Here is a 22,660-nt window from a genome sequence, read left to right on the forward strand (position 1 = left end):
CCAGATGACTCGCACACATACACACACTGGCCCCAGCCGCTCAAGCAATGGCATAGACTAAGCCTCTGAAAGCACATACGCGCGTACCTACGCACGTAGCTCTTGGGCCAAATATGTTGCAGGATGATGAAGGTGGCATTACTAACTCCCCACGCTGTGGCTGCAATTCCCCACATCGTGTGCGCGGCGCCCCTGGCACCTCATTACGGCGCACCGGGGTGCCGCGGCGTACAGTTTGGGAACCACAGCATTATCAGACTACAAACAAAGGCCCCCATATGTCTGAATAATGAAGAAGAGATGTGGGTTCATGTAGGTCGCTAAATGTGTATGTCAATGGTTCTCTTAAAATCTTCTGCACAATTGTAGTATTACAGGGATTCGCTGAATTTTTGAAATACATACTGGTTGATTATGTTTCTGCGAATTATGCTGATCTCGTTGCCCATTCAGGGCGTAATGATAAAACAATGGAAAATTGACATGCGAGTAGTATTTGAGAAACGGCCATAGATTGCACTAATGGTGTGTCAAAGGCGATAGAGATATTATCTACGCAATACAGGATTGTCTGTGATATTGTATTCAAGAATAATTATGATGTTCAAATGATATGTAACGAATTTATATAACATATTATAATTAGTCGCACCACTCAAAGATGGCCGTCGCAATTGAAATGCTTAAGTCCATTTTTCCTTTCCATGTTTTCACTTGTAAATAGTGCACGGAACTTTCTATGTCGATGAACATAGTAATTGTTTTTTATTTAAACTAAGAAGAGTAGAGTTTCAGATTGACACTGACGAAGGTGGAAAAGCTGAAACGCGTTTGGCAAACTGGCTGCAGGAAGCGCTTGAATAAATAATGTTTTGAAACTACTTCAACCCCATGGATGGCTTTGTCGTGTGCACTCAAAAAAGCGGTTTTGAATGATTTCGAACCAGTGTTGGGAGTGTAACAGCGCGTCTCACTACGCGCCGAGGAAGCACCCGTAACGAGTGGAGCAACGACGGGTGAAAAACGCGTTGTGGATATATATATATATATATATATGTATATATTCACTGAAAAAGCCAAAGGCTACAGGGACATTATAGTTAGGAAATAGAATAAAAAAACCTTAGATACTCACTGAAATAAAACAAAGGTTACAGGGGCTTCACAGTTAGGCTAACATTTTACTTGTACAAAACCAGAGAAATTCAGCAGTTGTAGTTAGCTGAGCTAACTATAACTCACACCCCCACAATGCACTGCTGATGACCTCACATATTACATTACTCATGACATGTTCCTTGACATCACTGATGACATCTCAAAGGACATGACTGATGACATCACTAATGACATCATCCACCGAATCTCTGATGCATCCACTCACACCCCAATATAACCTTTCTTACACCAACTCCAACAGAAGTGTTAAAAGTAGAGTCAATATTGTTCAGTATTTGATCCCAGTAGCAGGTGAGCTTCAGAAAGTGCATAGAATGTGGAGCAGAGTCCCAATGTCCCACACCCCCTCCAGCACGAGTTTGACTGCCCTGCTTTCCATTTTTGAAGTATTGCTGGTGTCAGATACCAGTAAGTGGCAATTTTATAAACAGTCTCAGTACTGGCCATGTTATGTGCAGTGTGATATACCCTGAAAATGATATCCTCCCACTCCTTAGAAGAAAGGGCTCTACCGAGCTCCACCTCCCATCTCAACTGCACCTTGGATTTAGTCTGGGAAACACAGTGCCTAGCATAGCATATAGTTCAGTTATGAGGTGCTTATTGGCCTTAAGGAGTATCCATTTTTCAAAGGGGTTCAGAGGGCGCTCTGCTTCCTGCTTATTCTCCTGTATTGTCACTTAGTGTCGTAGTTGTTAATATTGTATGCAGTTGTAGTCTGTTAAGTAGTAATCATCCTTGAGTTGGTCACAGGGAATACGCTCTAGAGTGTCGAAAAGACAACCCACTCGCTTACACCCACCACTTGCCATTGCCGAAACCGTTCTGGTTCCATCCCTGGAATGAAATATGAGTTGGCAAGAATCAGGATCATGGGGAAAGGTAAGTCGTGAGGCCTGCCCAAAGTGCTACCAAGTCCCACACTTTAAGCGTGGAGATCGTCACCGAGAAGGAATAGAGGCCCCAGGCTGCACGTTTACAGGGCAGCAAGACCTCCTTCCATATGTTGGAACCAGCGACTGCTTCATCCATAAAGGACCAATGTCTTTCAGATAGTTGGCGGTTCCATTCTACCAGAAATCTAATTTGGGTGGCTTGGTAAGATATCATAGAAATTGCCTGACCACCATTTCGCTTTGAGCGGTAAAGTAGATGTTTATGAAGGTGGGGTTCTTTGTTGTCCTGAAGGAATTTGTTGATTTCCAATTGAATGGAGCAGAGGGGTCAGCCGTAAGTCTGGAACAAGTAAAGTATGCACAGTAGGATGGTCATTTTGACTGCTGCTATTCTTCCCATCCAAGACAGGCGCAGATGGCTCCATGTGGACAGATCTCTGCTTATTTGAGAAGTAAGGGTGATGTAGTTGGCAGCTAACGTTTTAGCTTCCGGGTTTTAGAGTCCGGGTTTGAACTCTGTCGCTCATTGAAAGTAAAACATAGAGTGTAGATTATTTTCGTGAGGGGGAGAGACCAAGAAGTTCAAAATCTGTGATTTCTGAACATTTACTTTAAATCCTGAGACCTCCCTGAAGGTCTGGAGTTCTGCGACTAGTGCGGAAAGCGAGGACATCGGATCAGTGATTGATAAGATGACAGCATCAGCATAGATGAGATGATGATACCCCCCAAAGGGAATCCCAGTGATGGCTGGATTAGCACTCATCCACTGTACCAGAGGCTCTATGTATAACGCAAAAAGAAGAGGGGACAAGGGGACCCCTTACATGTGCCCCGTTATATAGGGAAGGGAGGGGACAATATACCCTCACTAAATCTCAGGGGGTTCTATAAACGCTTCTGACCATCTACAAAACGCCTCACCAATACCAAATTTTCACAGCATCTCAAAGAGGTAGGGCGAATGCACACAATCGAATGCCTTTTCGGCATCAATAGAGAGAAGCAGTGTCACCTTCCATGACCTATGAATTTTGTCAAGGAGGTGCAGTAGATGTTTGGTATTGTTGCCGCACTTGCACACAGGTATGAATCCAGCCTGGTCTGGTTTAATCAGGCCTAGCATTAGTGAGCTCAAGTGGTGTGCTAAGATACAGGTGAATAATTTTGCATCTATATTTAAGAGAGAGATAGGTCTATATACAATCCACACAGATTCGGAATTACCGATATAGCTGCCTCTAACTTGGGGTCAGAAAAGTTATTATAAAGATGAGTATGCAAGGGGGCTAGATCCTGGCAGGAAACCTTGTAACATTTTGCACTAAAGTCATAGGTCCCTGGTGACTTCTTTGGTTTTATATGAGCGATGGCCGAGATCACCTCTTCTATTCTTATGGGTTGTTCTAGAGCCTCAGTCTCTTTGTCCAAAAGGGGAGTGTGGGTGACATTGTGGAAGTAACCTAAGGGATCTCTGCTAGGGCCTTCAGGGATAGAGTATAGAGTACCGTAAAAGGCCTGGAAGGCTGATGCTATATCTGTGTCTGAGCAGACCTCTGTAGATGGTCCAATACCTATCATCTTCACAGACCCCGAATGGATTTTGCTGTGTAGGCAGTGTGCCAGCATAAGCATGCAGCAGGTACTCCCAAAGTAAGATGTATGTTTAGGGTGTACCATAGCGTACTCCGCCCTTTCGAGATCTAAACATTTGAGAAGAAGCCACACTTTTTCAAGTGCTGTCCATACTCTACGGTCCCCGTTCATTATGAATAGCCTCGAGTTCGGAGGCAGATCTCTCTTAACTCTATAATTTGTCTCAGCGACGGCGATTCTCTGCCGCGGAGACAGCTATAAGATCCCCCTTCACTACCAGCTTCATATCTTCCCATTTTGAGACCAAGAAGGTCTCTCCAGTATTGTTAGTTTGGAGGTAGGCTGCAATTACTTTTTGGAGGGAATCGACCAGGCCTGGCAACTAAAGCAGGGAGTCTCTAAGGCGCCAGCGCAAAGTCCTAGGTTGTGAGACATTCAGTCTGAGAGATGAGGAGAGGAGGTCAAGGTTGGAGAGCAATCGGGGAGCAATGTCCGCTTCCGATGTAAGAGCTAATAGGGGTTTGGGGTCACAAGAAAGTGGTCAATATGTGCATATGTTTTGTGCACAACCACATAATACATGTAGGGCAGATTTATGTTAATTGGCGCATCCCCAGGGATGCGCCAGTTAATGTGTGCCACAGTGCGCCACAGCTCCGCCACCCATGGTGCGCCGCATTTACAATGCCACAATCCCACTGAAACATCCCAAACTCTCTGTAATGCATTGGCGGACTTTTTCTCTGAAAAGGTCACGTCCATATTCAAGGACTTCACTTCAAAGTCTACCATCACCAAATCAATCAATACGCAAATAAATTCGGACTCACCGAGCTTCATGGAATTCACTAACACACATCCCCAATACATCCATAAATTAATATCATCAATCAAATCTGGCTCCCCACTGGACCCCTGCCACCCTTCGATACTCAACACCATCCCAGACATCATCACACTACCTTTAACACACATCTGCAATTCCATGTTCTTAACGGGCTCATACCCAACAATATGGAAAAACACAATAATTAAACCTCTGCTCAAAAAACCATCACTTGATCCTTCATCACCTTCCAGTTACCGTCCTATAGCATCCCTTCCCTTCCCAGCTAAAATCTTTAAATCCATCATGAACAAACAGTTGTCCGAATATATTCATAATAACGAACTCCTGGATGACACCCAGTTCGGTTTCAGACATGGACACGGGACAGAAACCGCTCTGATAAAAGCTGCAGACGAAATACGAATGACTATGGACAACGGCGGAGAAGCTGTACTCATCCTATTGGATCTATCGGCGGCCTTCGACATGGTCGATCATTCTACCTTGATCGACCGTGTCGAAGCCATCGGTATCAAACACAAAGCCAAGGACCTCATTGCATCTTTTCTGGCAGACCATAAACAGGCAGTTAAATTGGGCACATATACCTCCCCCATCTTCACCCTCCCTTGCGGAGTCCCACAAGGTTCCTCGCTAAGTCCGACCCTTTTCAATATATATGTTTCGGACTCAGCGAGAGTAATAAAAGCCTATAACATCAACTTAACGACATACGCCGATGATACCCAGTTGGTAATATCCATACATACAGACGGCCCTACAATAGCAGCAAATTTTAAAGGGGGCATGAGGGCCATCAGCAGCTGGATGTCCTCCAACTGTTTAAAATTAAACTCCACAAAGACCGAAGTTATGCTGTTTGGCAAGATCCAGCCAACATGGTCCCCCCTTTGGTGGCCGGAGGAAATGGGCACTCCCCCTGAGCCAGTCAGTAAAGTTAGAAATTTAGGAGTCATTTTTGATGACAAACTCCTCTTCCACCATCATGTGAATTCAGTAGTTTCCTCATCATTCAATACATTAAGGAAAATCAAGAAACTACTCCCATATCTCCCCAAAACGGCAGGAAAAACACTAATTTCAACACTTGTGTTCTCACGAACTGACTATTGTAATGCCCTCCTCCTGAACGCACAAGAAAAGGTCATCTCTAAACTCCAGATGATACAAAATGCCTCAGCCAGAGTCTTACTGGGCATCTCAAAATTTAGTCCCGTCTCTAAACATCTAAAACAACTGCATTGGCTCCCCATCAGAAGCCGTACAAAATTCAAATCCCTCTGTATCGTCTACAAGGCAATCAACAATGTTGGACCCAAATTCCTCAAGAACTCATTCAAACCTCATACCACTTCCAGAATGCTCCGTTCTAATACTGCCCACTTGCTCAACATACCCAGAACTAGAAGAGTTAACTGGGGAGACAGATGCTTCACTATCGCCGCTGCAAAATTGTGGAATTCTCTTCCCCTTAACATAAAAAGCAGTCCCACCCTTATCATCTTCAGGAAGCAATTAAAGACATGGCTGTTTTCTCACTAATTTATCATCTTCAGAAAGCACTTAAAGACAGGGTTGCCTTCTTAGTAATCTCATCTCAGTTGTATTAAACATAGCTTACAGCGCCGAGACACCCATGGGTAATTGCAGCGCTTTAAAAATCGCATAAATAAATAAATAAATGGGGCAAAAACGGCACAGATGCATGACGCATCTGTGCCGTAAAGGTGGCGCATTGCTGGAGTTGCGTCGCAAGCGCGACGCAGCTCCAGCAAGGCTCAGGGGTGCCCCATCTTCACAATGCTGCGTCAAGACCTACGCCTGCTTCAAGCAGGCGCAGTATTTTGACGCAGCATTGGCCTGAAAGTGACTGAGTGAAATCTTATAGATTTCACTCAGCCACTTTTAGGAAGCGTTCCTGCGCAGGAACGCCCCCCCCTGCGCAGGAACGCCTCCTTATGGCGCAGGGCTTTACAACGTGACGCATCTCCTAGATGCGTCACATTGTAAATAGGGCGCATTGTTTGCGCCGCCGTTGCGTCAAATAAAGTGACGCAATTGCGGCGCAAAGAGGCGCAAGGGCCTCATAAATCTGCCCCGTAGTCTCTAGTAGAGTGGTGCAGTCATCGCCAAATGCCTTGCAGTCCACAATCTATGAGCCATTGTAACCCTGCAGCGGAGAAGGTCCCAGTTTAGTCAGAGCGTTGTCCTGAGTGATCCATATCAGTGTCCATTACCAAGTTCATGTCCCACCATCAAGTTAGCAGCATCCAGAGACCCGAGCTCAGGCGCCAAAGAACTAGTACTAAAGGCTTCTTGGTGCTCGTTAGGTGTGTAGATTTTTAACAGGGTGAAATGAAAGGTGCCCAATCTCAGCCAGACTGCTAGTAGGCGTTCTTTAACATCCGCTTCTGTGGATAGTATTTCCTCTTTGAAACCCTGTGAGAAGAGAATGGCCACCCCTCCCTTTTTAGTGGGGCATGAAGACCAAAGTTGCTGTGGGAACCAGTGGGACTGCACTCTGGTTACAACCTTAGAAGCTAGATGAGGTTCCTGCAGAAGGCATATGTCACTACCTGATTGCTCTAGGGCCGGTTAGTGGTTGAGGCTGGTGGCCTTAAGTTCCTGGAAAGCAAGGCAGTATGGCAGTATGCTGTAGAGACACTCGCCCAAGACTGTCAGGGCACAGAGCAATTAAACCTCCCCACCTGAGGTAGACCACAAAAAGGCACATTGAAGAGCCAAGGGTACACCAGACATGGAGAAGGAGTAACAATACACAATAAACAACTCCTACAAACCAATCAGAAAAACATGCAACCAGTAACCACAGATGTCCATCAGTGGAGGGTTCAAGTAGTGGAGCATGGGCCAGGCGGTCAGGGCCATAATGAGCTGAAGTCCCAAAGTGGTGGAATGTCCCAATGAGGAAAGACCCAGAAGACCGGCACATGTCTCCAGGCAACTTCGCCTCGTCACCCCATGTTGTGGAAAGAATCATTGTAAACAAAGTCTCCTCAGCCTCACGGTGCATCTATCTTTTCAGCATCGCCCATCAGCATCTCCTGTATAGACTTTCTCTCCAATACCCTATTTTCTCAATCAGGCCGCAGTCTGACATATGCATGCTTGGACTGTTGCCAGTGTGGGTGCCTGCGCTCCATCTGACCCTGTGGGCAGGTTCCTTGTCCCTCTGCAAGAGGGTCTGCAATACTAAGCACTCGGCAGGCCTCTGTAAAAGATCCGATTTGATAGAGTTTGTTCTCATATCGGAAGATGATCCTGAAGGGTTAGCCCCAGGAGTACCAAACACCAGCTTCTCTTAGGTGAGCGGTAACTGGACAGAAGCCTTGGCGCTTTTGCAGAGTAATGGACGCTAAGTCTTGATACAGCAAAGGTGTGTGTCCTCTAAACTGTATTGTCTGGACCTCCCTTGCTTTGCGCAGTATTCTCTCCTTCAATTGAAAATCATAGACACACACCAGAATGACTGCAGGAGGGGCCTTCTCTAGTCTTGATGTTCCACCCGGTGCACCCGATCCAGCTTTGTCTGCTGTGGCCTTCAGGATGTGTCCAAAGAGATCTCCAACATATTCTCCCAGGCCGGCCCCTTCTGCATTTGTTAGAACCCCTTCAATGCCTAAATTGTTAAACCATGAGCGATTTTTTAAGCCTTCTGTATGTGCCTGTAGGTTGAGCTGTTGCTCCCGGAGCACCTCTTGTTCCAGAGATCCCATTCCCCATCTCCTCCAGGTCTCTGCAACCCTCACGCAGATTAGAAGATAGGTCCTTTTTGACTGCTCGTAGGTCATCTCGTAGTGATGCGAATAAGGCCTCCATGAAGGAACGAGTCACCGGCCCATCCGGATCGCCAGTCTCCAGGAGGTGATCAGTGTTAGTGGTGGGCGATTTATCCCCCAAAGGCCCCCATCAGGCCTAGTCAACATGCCCCACAAAGAGCGATCTTTTTTCATCCTGGCTGATGACATGGGACCGTTCCTCTTTGCGAACGAATCCAGAGATAGTCACCCAGTCAGCGATGACCTGGTCAAGGAAGTACTACCAACAGTACTTCCACAAATGCGCCAGGCGTGGCTGCCGTACGGCTCAACGGGTCAAGCATTTCCTCTTCTCCACCTGGAGACCCGGCCAGAGTGGGGCCCCCCCAAGTGGCGACCTGAATTCTGCTGGAACAAGTTGGCCTGCACATGGCTTGTGATACAGCCCTCGTCATATGTCAGGTGACGCCGCTCATGGAGAGGGACTTCTAGTGGTTTAGGCTGTTGCCCCCCTTGAGTGAGCTTCCTCAGGGTACTCCAGAGTCACAGCCCACGTCCCCCCAGACAGGCACAGGAGTGTGGGTCAAGTGTCACAACAGCAGGCGGGTGCCACAGGCCCCATGTCCCACCTCACTCCGAGAGCTCCAGGCCAAGGACGGGTACCTAGGGCTGAGCCACGTGGCAGGTTGCAGACGATGGTGAAGAAAAGAAGTCATCTTCACGCTGTAAAATTTTGATTATATGTTTAATCAGGTGCGTTCAGCAAAACGACACAACACCAACTGTCCGGCAGGATGTCCAGCTCTGGAATGAGTGATCCATAGAATCACCTGCCTCACTACATTCCATAGCGATACAAAAGGGGATGATGGACGGAGCGTTTGAACAAATCAAACACTCACCCCCAGTCAACTGATTTGGGTTTAATCCATCACCATTCTTTAGTTCACTCAGCCACCCCAGTTCAGACATGGCTATATGCAAATCAGTCTGACCCTGTGCCTCATGGGAACAGTACAGCCCGAACTGCCAAGCCATGTCTTCCCTGGACCGGAAACAAGCATCCTGGGACCGGTTTCGGATTCATAATCCTCATCAGCCAGGCTATCTTGAATCCAGTGGCCAAGTGAACAAGGGACTCACGTCTGAGCATACCCTGCCACACTTAGGGCGAACAAAGCGATACAAAAGGGGATGATGGACGGAGCGTTTGAACAAATCAAACACTCACCCCCAGTCAACTGATCTGGGTTTAATCCATCACCATTCTTTAGTTCACTCAGCCACCCCAGTTCAGACATGGCTATATGCAAATCAGTCTGACCCTGTGCCTCATGGGAACAGTACAGCCCGAACTGCCAAGCCATGTCTTCCCTGGACCGGAAACAAGCATCCTGGGGCCGGTTTCGGATTCATAATCCTCATCAGCCAGGCTATCTTGAATCCAGTGGCCAAGTGAACAAGGGACTCACGTCTGAGCATACCCTGCCACACTTAGGGCGAACAACATTCCATGACATAGTTCTTAAACCTAGATTACAACACACAGGAAGCTGTGAGTGTTGAAAGATGTATCCCTTTTTGGCCTGCAGTCCTCCCTGGAAGAGCCTCAACCTCCTGTCCTTCTCTTTCCTCAGGCGGGGATGCAGTGGTCACAAGGAGCGGGAGGGCCTTATGCAGGGCTTCCCCACAGCCAAAGGGCGCCGATGCAGGCTGGGCATGGGTAGCTGCAGAGCCGCTCTACTGCTTGACAGCTGTGTGTGGAAACATCCGGGCAGGACCTCATCTCTGCTAGCTCAGGCCGACTGCCACCATCTTGCGGCTGAGTGCAGCCTCCACTTCCCGCCGTCCGTCCTGGTAAGGACCACCTGGCCGCACCAGGAGGGGCTCCCGGTCTCGTCACCAGTGCCCGCTGCATCCACAGTCTGAACGGGGCAGAGGGTGCCTTTTATGCACAGGAGGTAGGGCACTACATGGGGCAAAGGTGGTGGAGGGGATGGAGAAACAAGGAGATACGTCTTAGCAATCAGTCATCTTGACCACGCCCCCAACCTATGTATTTTAATACCCATTTCACATGTTTCAAAAGCTGTAGTGGTCTTCGAGACAGTTCCAAAAGAAAGTTAATTCCAGATCATGGACTTTCAGGTAAGGTTAGGTGAATTTATCTTATGTGTACTTTCATGGATAACCACTGCATTTTGGAACATAGGCAGAGGACAAAGAGGTGTGGCTAGGCTCTCCAGGTGGTGAAGGGAACTCCATGATTTCCACAGTGAGGACTCCTGTGACCATATGACTTTTCATTTGTACTTCGTCTGCCTAAGTTGGTTTGGACATCCAGACTGTCTTCTTATTACTGTAAATCACAGGTTCCTGCACGCATTATTAACAAATGGCAACGTAAAAGACTTCGAGTGGTAACAGCAGGATCAGCTTTATTTAATTTCTGACCAGAACGGCCACATAAGTAAAGAACCTCAAGACTACAATACACACACATTTTTCCTACCTATTCAGAATCCTCCCCTCTGCTAGATTCTCAATGCTCCATTCATGGTTTTTCTTCCCCCTATATCTCTTAAGACCTGCTACCTTTGTGTACTGTTTTGTATTTCCTTTCTTTCTGCATTGGCTTGGTGAACCTAGATCTTCTTCTGGTAATTGTACGGCATTATGAATAAATAAATGAAAAATATAACTGGGACCACTTTATCAAAAGAGTCTCAGGGTGCAGCAAGCATGTGCTGCCACTTTTTGCGTCCCTTGGACATTTAGGGGCAGATTTATGAGGCCCTTGCGCCTCTTTGCGCCGCAATTGCGTCACTTAATTTGACGCAACGGCGGCGCAAACAATGCGCCCTATTTACAACGTGACGCATCTAGGAGATGCGTCACGTTGGAAAGCCCTGCGCCATAAGGAGGCGTTCCTGCGCAGGGGGGGGCGTTCCTGCGCAGGAACGCCTCCTAAAAGTGGCTGAGTGAAATCTATGAGATTTCACTCAGTCACTTTCTACGTCAATTCCTTACGCCTGCTTGAAGCAGGCGTAAGGGTGACGCACCATGCATTGTAGGGGTGGCCCCTGTACATTGCAGGAGTCATGTCGCACTTGCGACATGACTCCAGCAATGCGCCGCCCGTACGCCGAAAGATGCGTCACGCATCTTCCCTGCCTTGCACCATGGGTGGCGGAGCTGTGGCGCACTGTGGCGCACATTAACTGGCGCATCCCTGGGGATGCGCCAGTTAACAAATCTGCCCTTTAGTATTATAGAATGGGGTGCAGACGCAAGGGCTGCACTTCTCTAATACAGATCACTCTGGTGCAATGTAGCACAGGCACACTATCAAGGAAGCATTCCCGCATTTGCATGGGGGCGTGGCCCCATGTAAATGAGGAAGTACTTTTCCTCTGTTACCCACATTGTATTATAGATGTGGGCATAGAGGCAAAGGTGCTCATGGGGGATAGGGGGCTGACTAAGCACCACAAAGCAGAGATGCACATTAAGTGAGCCCACCGAACTGCCTTTTGGAAGTGTGGTAAAGAGGGTCCTATCAACCCACCACATATTCTCCTGGAGGCTTGTGCAGTCAATTCAATTCAATCATCTTTATTTCAGTTTAAAAAACCATAAAAGATATACAACAGCATTTTAAACAACATAAAATAATACATTTCAAATGGTACCGCCAAACCAAAAGTTAAAAACAGATAAGGTTAAAATCTATTACATAAATAAAACATACTGAGGAGAAGCAGCAAATAACATTATAAGTAGCCAAGATCTATTTGCATATGGCTTGCAGCCTTTTTGATAAGTTGCTTGAATAAAAAAAGATCAATAGACAAAGTGCAAGTGCTTTAGTGCAGCATATGCAATTGGGACATCAATCAACCAATTATCTTATTAAATCTTAAAGTGCAAGTGCAGCCAAGTAAAGTAACATTTTTACTTAAAAATAGTAGAAAAAGTGCAGATTCAATGCTGAAATAGCAAAGTTTCTAGTACCATATGTTAACATTTCAATCCTTCCTTTGCCCTTATTAGACCTACATTAAACAAATACCTACTAATACTAAAAATGATTTATTGGGAAGTATCAGTTTTCAGTATTCTTGCTGCCTCGTTGTAAGATCTAATACCCAGTAACCGGCAAATAGGTTTAATCCATTTCTATATAGATTTTATATATGCTGGGCAAAAGAATAACAAATGGAAGTTGTCTTCTCTTGCACCTGTTTAGCATAGGGCACAACACTCAATATTTTCTTCCTCTTGCTTGCAAGCCCATTTCGATATGTTTTAGTTTATTTGCAGTATTCCATATCGAAATTTCAGATATAATGACTTTGCTAGTTGGGGCTGCACCTCGTCCAGAAAGTACCCGAAGCTCCAAACCTTTTTAATTAGGAGGAACCGTGTTGTTAATGTACTAATGGTTGAACTATGTAGCACACTGTTTTGAATATAGGCCCAGAAGGTTGCTTTTTAGTATTTTATTGGAACCCATAGTTAATTGTGTAGGCTCATTCCAGAAATGCTTTAACCCTAGTTTCGTAAACCAGGAAAGAACATGCTTAAGCCATGGCAGACCTGCTCCGTGGGTAAGCCTTAAAATTTCCTCAAGCCCTTCTTTATAGTGCACTAGCTCCTCTGTGGACCACAATCGCACCCAGAACAATAATGGTCTTAATATTGCCTGGTGATCCATATGGCGTACAGTAAGATCCATTACAATGGGTATTAGTGGTGTACGCAATGGAAGGTGCAAAATATTCCTAAAGAACGTATTTTCTCCCACCATAAAAGTATTATTACTTGAGTGTCCCCATAGCTTTGCCCTGTATAGAGAAGCCGACTGCGCCTTATACTTATATACTTCAAGGGCTTGGGAAACCGCTTTAGACATGCTGCTCTCATGTTTCTTTACTATGGGTAAAGAATTTTGGAGTAAAATGCTCTTGCTTTTCTCCAATTGCATTTTCAATGATATTTTAGTATCCAGCGTTATACCTAGATAGTTAAAATTCTGCACATATTCTATCTTCTGTCCCTTGACAGTTAAGTTCTTTTTAAAAGACTTGTGTTGGTTGACTGCCATATATTTTGTTTTACTAGAATTAATTTCCAGGCCCTTAGTCTCACAATATGCATCAAAGTTATCTATTAAACTCTGTAAACCTTTGAGAGTTTGGGATATAAGAATGGTATTTGTCTGCAAATAGAAGGGCGGGCACTGGCACCCCACCTAACTTGGGAGAATCATGTTCGCAGCCCAATAAATATTCTGTAATGTCATTTACATTCCAGAATGATTTGCTCTGTAAGCTCACAATTCGGACTCCATCTGACCCTTGCAAAATTATCATCATGTAATCTTATGATTTGCATGAGTATTTCCCCTGGTACCCCTTGATTTTAAGAGATTTTAGGAGGAGATGTCTAGGGATCGAATCGAAGGCAACCTTCAGGTCAACAAAGGCGATGTAAAGGGGACCCTTCTTAAGCTTTGTGTATTTCCAACTCATGCAGAGGAATCTAAAAACCTGGTCAATTGTGCTTGTTTTAACTCTAAAACCAGCTTGATAAAGTGATCAAACACTATTCTCCTCAATCCAAACATGTAATTTTGTTAAAATTTGTCGGGCGTATATTTTTTGTAAAACGTCCATTAAACTAATTGGACGATAATTTGAGGGTTCTTGGCGGTTACCTTTTTTTAAATTTTTAATTTCAGCCCCTTTCCATGATTCCGGTATAGCTGCACCTGCAGCTACTGAATTACATAAAAAGTTAATATAGGGGCCCCAGATCTCTTTATCGTGCCTCAGTAAATCTCCTGCACCCGCCATTGGGGGAACCTCTGTCCCCTTTTCAAATGCAGGCTGAGTTGCCGCCTGCACACTGAAATGCAGACTGGCAGCTTTAAACAGCCAGTCCCGCTTTCGCTAATATGGCATACCCCTTGCAGGCATAAGTTTCAGCTGCAATAAACCTGCACATCCCTCATGATAGGGTGCACTGACTCATTCTGGAACAGTTCAAAGTGTCTTGTGGCACAGACCATGACCACATGTCTTAACAGTGGAGACAGGAGGTTTCCGTGAATAGGGATTTGCATGCCAGTTTAACCCCTTCACTGCGGCGGCTATTCCGCCGCAGTGCTAAGGGGGCGGGGCGGCTGCGCGGCGGGGGCATGCTGGTGACGGAACCGCTCCGTCACCAGCCGCGGTTGAGCTGTGCTCAGGACGGAGCGGTTCCGTCACGGCCCCGCCCGCTCAATGGAACGCTCAGCGCAGGCGCGGAATCGGCGCCGTGCAGCCGTGCCGAGCGTGCCGTGACGGAACCGCTCCGTCATCAGCACAGCGCGACCGCAGCTGATGACGGAGTGGTTCCGTCACCGGCAGGGGAGGGATTAATGTAGCCTTCCACGTAATGGCATTGCCATAAAGCATCAGTGCTACAACAATACATAAATAAGTAAACTGATATAAGTTCAGCTGCGATGCTTTCTTACATTCCCTTAAACAACTACCCAGACCTCATGTCAGTCTGGTTTGGTAAGTGTGTGACTAGTGAATCCTAATGATGGCTTTGCAAAGTCGAGACGGGCAAACGATTTGGTAAGATTCCCTCTACATTGACCATGTTGATGACTTCACCAGCAGGGCAGCGGCATGTTTAGCCTGCCAAGTAAAACATTCTGCATTGCACCTGACATTTACCTGAACATATATCCCAGCGTGATCTGCTTTTCAGAGATGCGGCTTCTCACGAAACGCCAAAATTTCACCAAACATTCATCTGCGTGTGATGGGCTCATTGAGAAACAGGTACTTGAAGGCTCATTGGTTCTCATGGAAAACCAGCAGAAAGGCTGACATAATCTTCCTGTTCCAACCAGTGCAGACAAGTTAAGGCTCTGAACATAAATCTGAACCCTTTAGGAAGATAGGCCCCGAACGCTGCTCTACAGATGTGCTTTGCAGTGCACATCCGGCATCTTTGGCACATGCTCATGAAGCTTTGCTCACAAACACGAAGACCAACATCCTAAATCCTAGTGGGAATTCAGAAAGAATGCTTGGAATCTGCTGTGAGAGGAGGTACTTCAGACACACATAATATAGCATGCTTCCTCATTCATTCGTCGTATTGTATGTGTGTGTATATATATTTGTTTTCCTCACTGAAGAAACAAAGGTTAAAGTGATGTTATAGTTAGGAATTGTAAAAATATCTTACTTTAGATTAAAAAGAAACTTAGAAGTTCACTGAAAAAATCAAGGGTTAAAGGGACATTTGTGTTGGGTCAAACTGTCAGTTAAAACGTCAAGTTTCAAACAAATAAAACCACGAAAATTCACCAGTTATAGTATTTCAATTTACTGTAACTTGTACTCGATGGTAACTATAACTCACACCGTTAACATGCAAGTGTTTTCCATGATGTCATTTTAGATGTTGCAGTCCTGTTATCAATTATGTCATAGAACATGTCATGAGTCATGTAATATGGGAAGTATCTAGCAATGTATGCCAAGAGCACGTTATAGTCGGCTTCTTTCCTTTGCTCGCCCCGGGAGGGAGCAGCTTCTTTCTATCCTCCCGCACAGGCGAGAGCTAAGTTGTGTTCCCTGCCCAGAATAGTTTATATTCCCACACAACACTCTCCCTGGCATAGACTACAGCAGTGTCCCGGGGGATGGGGTCTTAGGGACTCTGCACCACTCATAAAGCTCAGGAGGATGGGGGCCTTCATAGAGCTCGTAGAGGTAGGGACGCACGCCCCCTCCCATGAATATGACTATGGCCGCGACTTATGAGATCCCTTGGCCTTCTATGATGTTTGGATAGGGGCTCCACATGCCCCTCAAATTAAATAAATTCTGCCGACCCCTGGACTTTGGCCCTCCCCAGTGGGCTTGATTTTTAAAAGAGAGGGAGGGAGCATTTTTAAAAAAAAATGCAAGTTAGATCGGCAGATCCATCCTACTAAAAAAAGAATATATTTTTGGCCCCTGGTGAGCTATCCCTCTGGGACCTCCCCATCAGACCTAGTGGAGCAGGCTATCCCTGCCCTGTACCCCTATATGTTTTTAGATCAGTCAGCACCCCGGCGTGAAATATACAGATATTTGGACCTCACATTTTCCAAAACTAGTGAACGGATTTACACCAAATCACAAAAAATGCAAGCTTTCTGAACCGAGATATATCTGACTGCTATATTTGGTTTAAGTTAATTAGCGGTGTCTAATTTTCCTATGGAAAATTGGATGGGCGAGAACACATGTTTGGACCCTATCTTTTCCTCACTTGACAGAGCACCCCAAAACTTTACAGGAAGAAGCTGAGGTGGATGAGACCTTTTAGGAAAGTTTTATGAAGATTCTTCAAACAGCACCAAAATTCTAATCAAACCGAAAAAGCCATTTCCTGTAGTAATGTGATTCAATATATAACTAACCAGTGTTCCCCGCCACTCAATCAATCAATCAATCAGGTCATTTGTAGAGCGCACTACTCACCCGTAGGGTCTCAAGGCGCTGGGAGGGGGGGGGTGCCGCTACTGCTCAAACAGCCAGGTCTTGAGCTTCTTCCTGAAGGAGAGGTGGTCTTGGGTCAGGCGCAGATTGGTCTGGGTAATAGAGGTGGGTGAGCAACTGAAAGCTCAAGCTAGGCTCGAGCCCGAAGCCTGGCTCAGCTCGAGGTCTTGTTGGAACCTCAAGCCCATAATGAGCCGAGCTTTCATGTGGCTTCTGCCTGCCGCCCTTCCCATACCCTAGATGTAGCATCAGAGCTGTTGACTTTGGACCTGGGGAACCCGGTTCAAGGCTCAGGATTGGCTCGACACCCTGTGATTCCGGGCAAATCACTTCATTTCCCTATCTCTGTAAACGACGAATAGCGTCCTTGTGTAATTTAGTGGATGCTTCTGTAAAGTGCTCCAATACCTTCAGGTCGAATTCGTGCTACATAAAAAACTACAGAAAGGTGCACAAATTGGTGAAAATAAAGCCTTAACATAAGGAATGTTACTCTAAACTAATCTGGGGCAGTATAGAGTTTACATGACAATTCTCTTGCCTCTGTTTTTTAAAAATTCATGTTTTAAAATTTTGACTTTTAACAAAGTACTTCGCAGTGCAGTGCGACGTATTAATGTCAAAGCCTCTGACGCTAAAGAAATACACATTTTCAGGGCTTGGCTTGAGCACAGGCTCTAGGATCCGAGTAAGACCCGCGGCTTGGCTCTTTATCGGCTTTCACCATTGATTTTTAGGCTAGCCCACTTTTCCGGGGGTGTGAGAGAGAGTGAGATAGTGAGTGAGAAAGAGAGAGAATGAGTGAGAGAGAGTGTGTTTTCAATTTAATAAACACACTTAAAGTACAGTAATGGTTTTGGAATAAAGCAGAAAACCACTGATATTCTTCAGTATGAATAAGTCTACAATCCATCACTTGCAAAGCAGCTACACAAACCATAACCTGCACACCCAATGCAATGCTCCTCACCTTGCCTTTGATGGGACAGATAGAATGACAAATGTCATAAATGATCCTTTAGTTTTTATTACACATCACATCTACACAATCAATGAGATGACTATGAATGGAGTACCTGAAGGAGCCTAGGTGAAGGGCCTGCCTGCACACCAAGCCTTTTTCCCAGTCCCACACTGTGCATGGGTGAAGGCTGTGTGCTACAGGGGGAAGGCCTCCCGTGAGTTAGGGTATGGTAATAAGATCCTACATCATGCTAGAAAAATACGTGGAAATTCACAAAAAAATAATAAGGTTGAAGTGAAATTATGGTTGGTTATGATAATAATATTTTATTTTACAATAAAAAAAACTTCAGAAATTTAATGAAAAAAACAAAAGCTAAAATTATGTTATACTTAGCTGAAACTGTCAGTTAAAAAGTAACATTTAAACCAAAAGAAAAAGTTTGCTGGATTAATTAGAACTTGTGCCCCCACCATCCTCTGTTTATATGCTCACAGATTGCATCAACATGGGATTTGGCATTTGAATTGTAGTTATAAATGACAGAATATCCATTAATTACTACATTTAAAAAATATATATATATATATATATTAAGTATTTACACACGGAAACACTGCCACAATAATAGATTACATGGCTTTAGAGAAGTTAAAACATCAGACCACCCTGCGTGAACAATTCTATTATTGATGAAAAGGAGACTCTACATTGCAGCCTGAATATGACAACAGGCTCCTCAAACTTTTTTAAATTCTATTTGGTTTTTGTTGGAGAAAATGAGAAAACGTATAGGATTTCATAGCATTGTCAGCTCAATATAACATCATATATGTATCGATTACAGACTTACCATCAAGGATATCTTTAATGCTAGGGTATGGGGGGAAGATGAAAAAGGATAGAATGGGGGAGGGAGAAAAAGGGGGAGGATAAGGAAGCGTGGAAAGTTATTTTTCTTTTTTGATTCACCCCTCTTTTTTCTTTCTACTCCCTGTGTTTATTCTTCTACTTTTTAAGTTGTTATATGTTTCATAAAAGTCACTTTGTTGAAAATACCCCAAATACTGCCATGTTTCGGATTGTGATGTATCTACAGGTCCTTGCATCCGGGCGTTAGGATCTGAATGGGTAGACTCCTGCCAGTGGCAGGCAGTTTAAAGGTATTCAAAGCTACTGAAAAAAACAATGTTATTTGGAATTGTGGTTGTAATTCCAAACAATAAGTTGCATTTTTTGAGGGAGAACATGTGTGCTGAGATCCCCGCCGATTCTAATAAACACTTGTCATCAATAGGGCTTAAATATAGGGTGGGAAGCAAACATGTACACATTAATCATATCCTTAGATGGCAGTTTCAAAGGATACCCACTTCGGAATTTCATCTGAGAATCTTAGATAGAGTTTTGCAAAAGTCAGTTAAAGAAAGATATGATTGGTTTTAAATTTAGTCACTGCCCTGACATATAGTGCCTTCAAGAGAGAGTCAATGGAAAGTTCCTGATTAATGTCCTTGTAAAGACGTATGGACCATTTCTTGGCCCAATCTGCGAGGGCATTTTCTATTGTGGTAATGTAAAGCTAAAAAAAGTAGGACATTTTGTATTTGCATTTTTATATAAAATTGAATATATAGTTTGAAATCTGCTTCAGAAGATTGAAATTAATCTGGTGTTTTATTTGAGCTTTTCTTGAACAAGCAAGTTATAGGTCCCTGGGGAAGTAATTCTTCTGTTTTAGAAAGGTTAACTTTCCAAGCCCACCAGCGGATGTCTCAAATTTTTAAGTATTTGAAAAACCGTATATTGAATAGGACTTCAATCTCCTAGAATAATTTAAAGGAGCCTTGCCAAAATAACTGACGAACACATTTTTTTTTTATAAACAACTTTTTATTATTTTCACACGCAAATCAGCCACATATTGCAATGCATAAAAACATAAAAGGTAAGACTCTCCCGATGGACAAATCTGGCAGGTTACAGAATAGTATAGGTAAACATTTCCATAACTCTAAATCAATCCCTCCAGCCACTTCCCCCACACCCTACGATATTTCTTAGGACAACCGCGTGCTTCATACAATGTTTTCTCTTGTGTTGCGCACCCGTCAACCCCGCTCCGCCATCGTCCCACACTCGCAGAATCCGGACATATCCTGGAGGCAGCTACGTCCCTTTTAGCCACAGCCAATGCAGTTGTGAGAAACAGTTTTTCATTCCTGGACCCGTCTAGCCCGTCCGTACTCCCCAGAAGTGCGTGTCTAGGATGGTGGGGGACCACCCAACCCAGCACCTCTGTAAGCTCTTCTTCAATGTCACCCCAGAACCGCATCAATTTGGGACAAGTCCACACCATGTGGAAGAAGTCGGTGGGATCATGTGCGCACCTGGTGCATGCAGGGGAGGGGCGGAGTCCAGCCCAATGAAGGCAGGCTCGGGTCAGGTAGGCAGCATGCAAGTAGTATAGCTGGATCAAGCGAAGTCTAGCGGAAGCCGTGATAGTCCTAGGGCCATCAGGGCATCACGCCAATCCACCTCGTCCAGAGTTCCCACCCACTGCTCCCATCGGTGTCGGAGTCGGTCGAGCGTGGTCGGGGTATTATTAATTAGTGTGCGGTAGATACGGGAGACTCCCCCCTTCCCCTAATCCCCAAGCATGATCTGCGACTCAGGCGGGTTGTGTTCAGGGATCCACGTGCCCTCAGAGAGGTGTACATGGAGGGCATGACGCAGCAGCAAATATTTGTAGTATTGGGACTGGTGCAGGTAATACCGGGTCCGTAGGTCAGCAAATGAAGGCATATGGTAACTCGCCCACACGTCGCCCAACTGAGAGATCCCTAAAAGATCCCAGGAGCGAAAGCCCTGTAGGCCACTCACCTCCTTAAGCCAGGTGCCTACCAGAGGGGTGGTGCACCACGTCAACTTGTGTGTCCACTGGGTGTGCCGTAGCGCTGCCCGCCTGGCAAGGAGCACTGAGCGTGTCACGTCTGGCAGTCAGGAAGGAATGGGACCCCCATAAAGCATGGATTGGATGTCAGTCAGTGGCAACGTGTGTAGTTCAAGCCTGTAGGCCGGGTCAGACCACCCCCCATTAAATCAGTCATGTATGGAGAGTAAGCGTGTTGCCAGGTAATACAGATATAAGTAAGTCATCCCCAGACCCCCATCAAAGGATGGTATCTTGCAAGTGCTTAGGGCCAGGCGAGCCCTCCCTCTCCTCCATAGGAATTTAGAGGCCATACTGTCTAGCTCTCGGAACAAGTTCCTAGGGAAGCAGAGGGGGGTATTTTGAAGGACGTGGATGAACCTGGGAAGAATCATCATTTTAAATAAGGTGATTCTCCCCATGGGGTTCAGAGGTAGCGTCTGCCATTTCTGGAGGTCCAATTTGGCTTTCTTAAACAAAGAGTGACGTTAAGGGCCCAAGCCAAGTCGGGGAGCAGAGTCATCCATATCCATAGGTATTTAAACGACTGGCTCCGGATTGGTATGTTGGACTGCCAGTCATAACATTCCCTGGATAGGTATAGAGGTACCAGGACTGACTTGCCAGGGTTCAGCCGGAGGCTGGAAGCCCGTTTGAAGGACTGGAGAATCCAGAGGCATTGAGGCCTGGACCTGGCCGGGTCCGCCAGATAGATAAGAACATTGTCCGCGTAGAGGGCGATCTTATCAGCCTCTGCATTGGGCCAGGCCCAAACCCCGCACATTCCTCTCGGACCTTATTAAAGTAGCTAAGGGCTCCATCACTAGGGGAAGAGTAGTGGAGAGAGAGGGCATCCCTGTCGCGTTCCTCGGCAGACAGGAAAGGGTTCTGACAGAACCCCATTAACTAAAACACGAGCTCTGGGGTGGGCACATAGGACCCGGACCAGGCTCCGGAAGTGTGGACCAAAGCCCATTGTGGTGAGAACGGCGTCCAGAAACTCCCAATCAACAGAGTCGAAGGCTTTCTCTAAATCCACCAGGAGGACCGCCAAATATGGGGTGAGCAAGTTACGGTGGGCTAGGGCCATGTGTAGTCGTCAAAGACAGTGTCGGGAGCCGCGGGAGGGCATAAACCCGCACTGGTCCGGGTGGACCAGCACGGACAGGTGCGGCTGGAGTCGTTGAGCCAGGATTGTGGCAAACATTTTAGGGCCGTATTGATAAGGAGATGGGGCGGTAGTCAGCACACCTAGAAGGGGGTGGCTGGGATTTGGGAAGTACCACAATGGTGGCCAGGTCAGTCTCGGGTGGGAAGGAACCCTTGTCAACCACCTCCTCAAACAATCCAGCAAGGTATGGAATGAGGGTATCCCGATATAGAGCATAGAATTCTTGTGGGAATCCATCTGGACCCGGCATCTTGCTGGAGGCGGTACGGGGTGTGGCCTTGCCGATCTCCTCACGAGTCATAGGACGGTCGAGATCAGCCTGGACCGTGGGTCTAAGCACGGAAGGCGAGCGTTCCCGGCTTCTAGCAGGCCCGTGAGTGAGTGTCGGGGATTTGGTTGTGTATAGTTGGCGGTAGTAGTAGGAGAAGGCGCGGTGATCTCCATAGGGGAGCGGTGCACCAAGCTGTCCGGGTCAACTATTTCGGGAATAATGCAGTTCGCCCTGGGATAGTTGGCCAACCTGTGAAGGAGGGAGCCATTCTTGTCATGATGAACAAATTTAAGTTTAGACTTAAGCCATGGAGATCGCTGAGGAACTCAAAACATTTTGGGTAGTGTTGGGCTCTTCCAAATGGGGTAACAGCGATGTAGCATAGAAATGATAGATTATATCTCTCCCCTCATCTTTGCTCTTCAGCAGCTGGAGGTTACCGTGTACAACTACGCTGATGACCTCCA

This window comes from Lissotriton helveticus, chromosome 12, assembly GCF_964261635.1.
Source record: "Lissotriton helveticus chromosome 12, aLisHel1.1, whole genome shotgun sequence".
NCBI classification, from domain to species: Eukaryota; Metazoa; Chordata; class Amphibia; order Caudata; family Salamandridae; genus Lissotriton; species Lissotriton helveticus.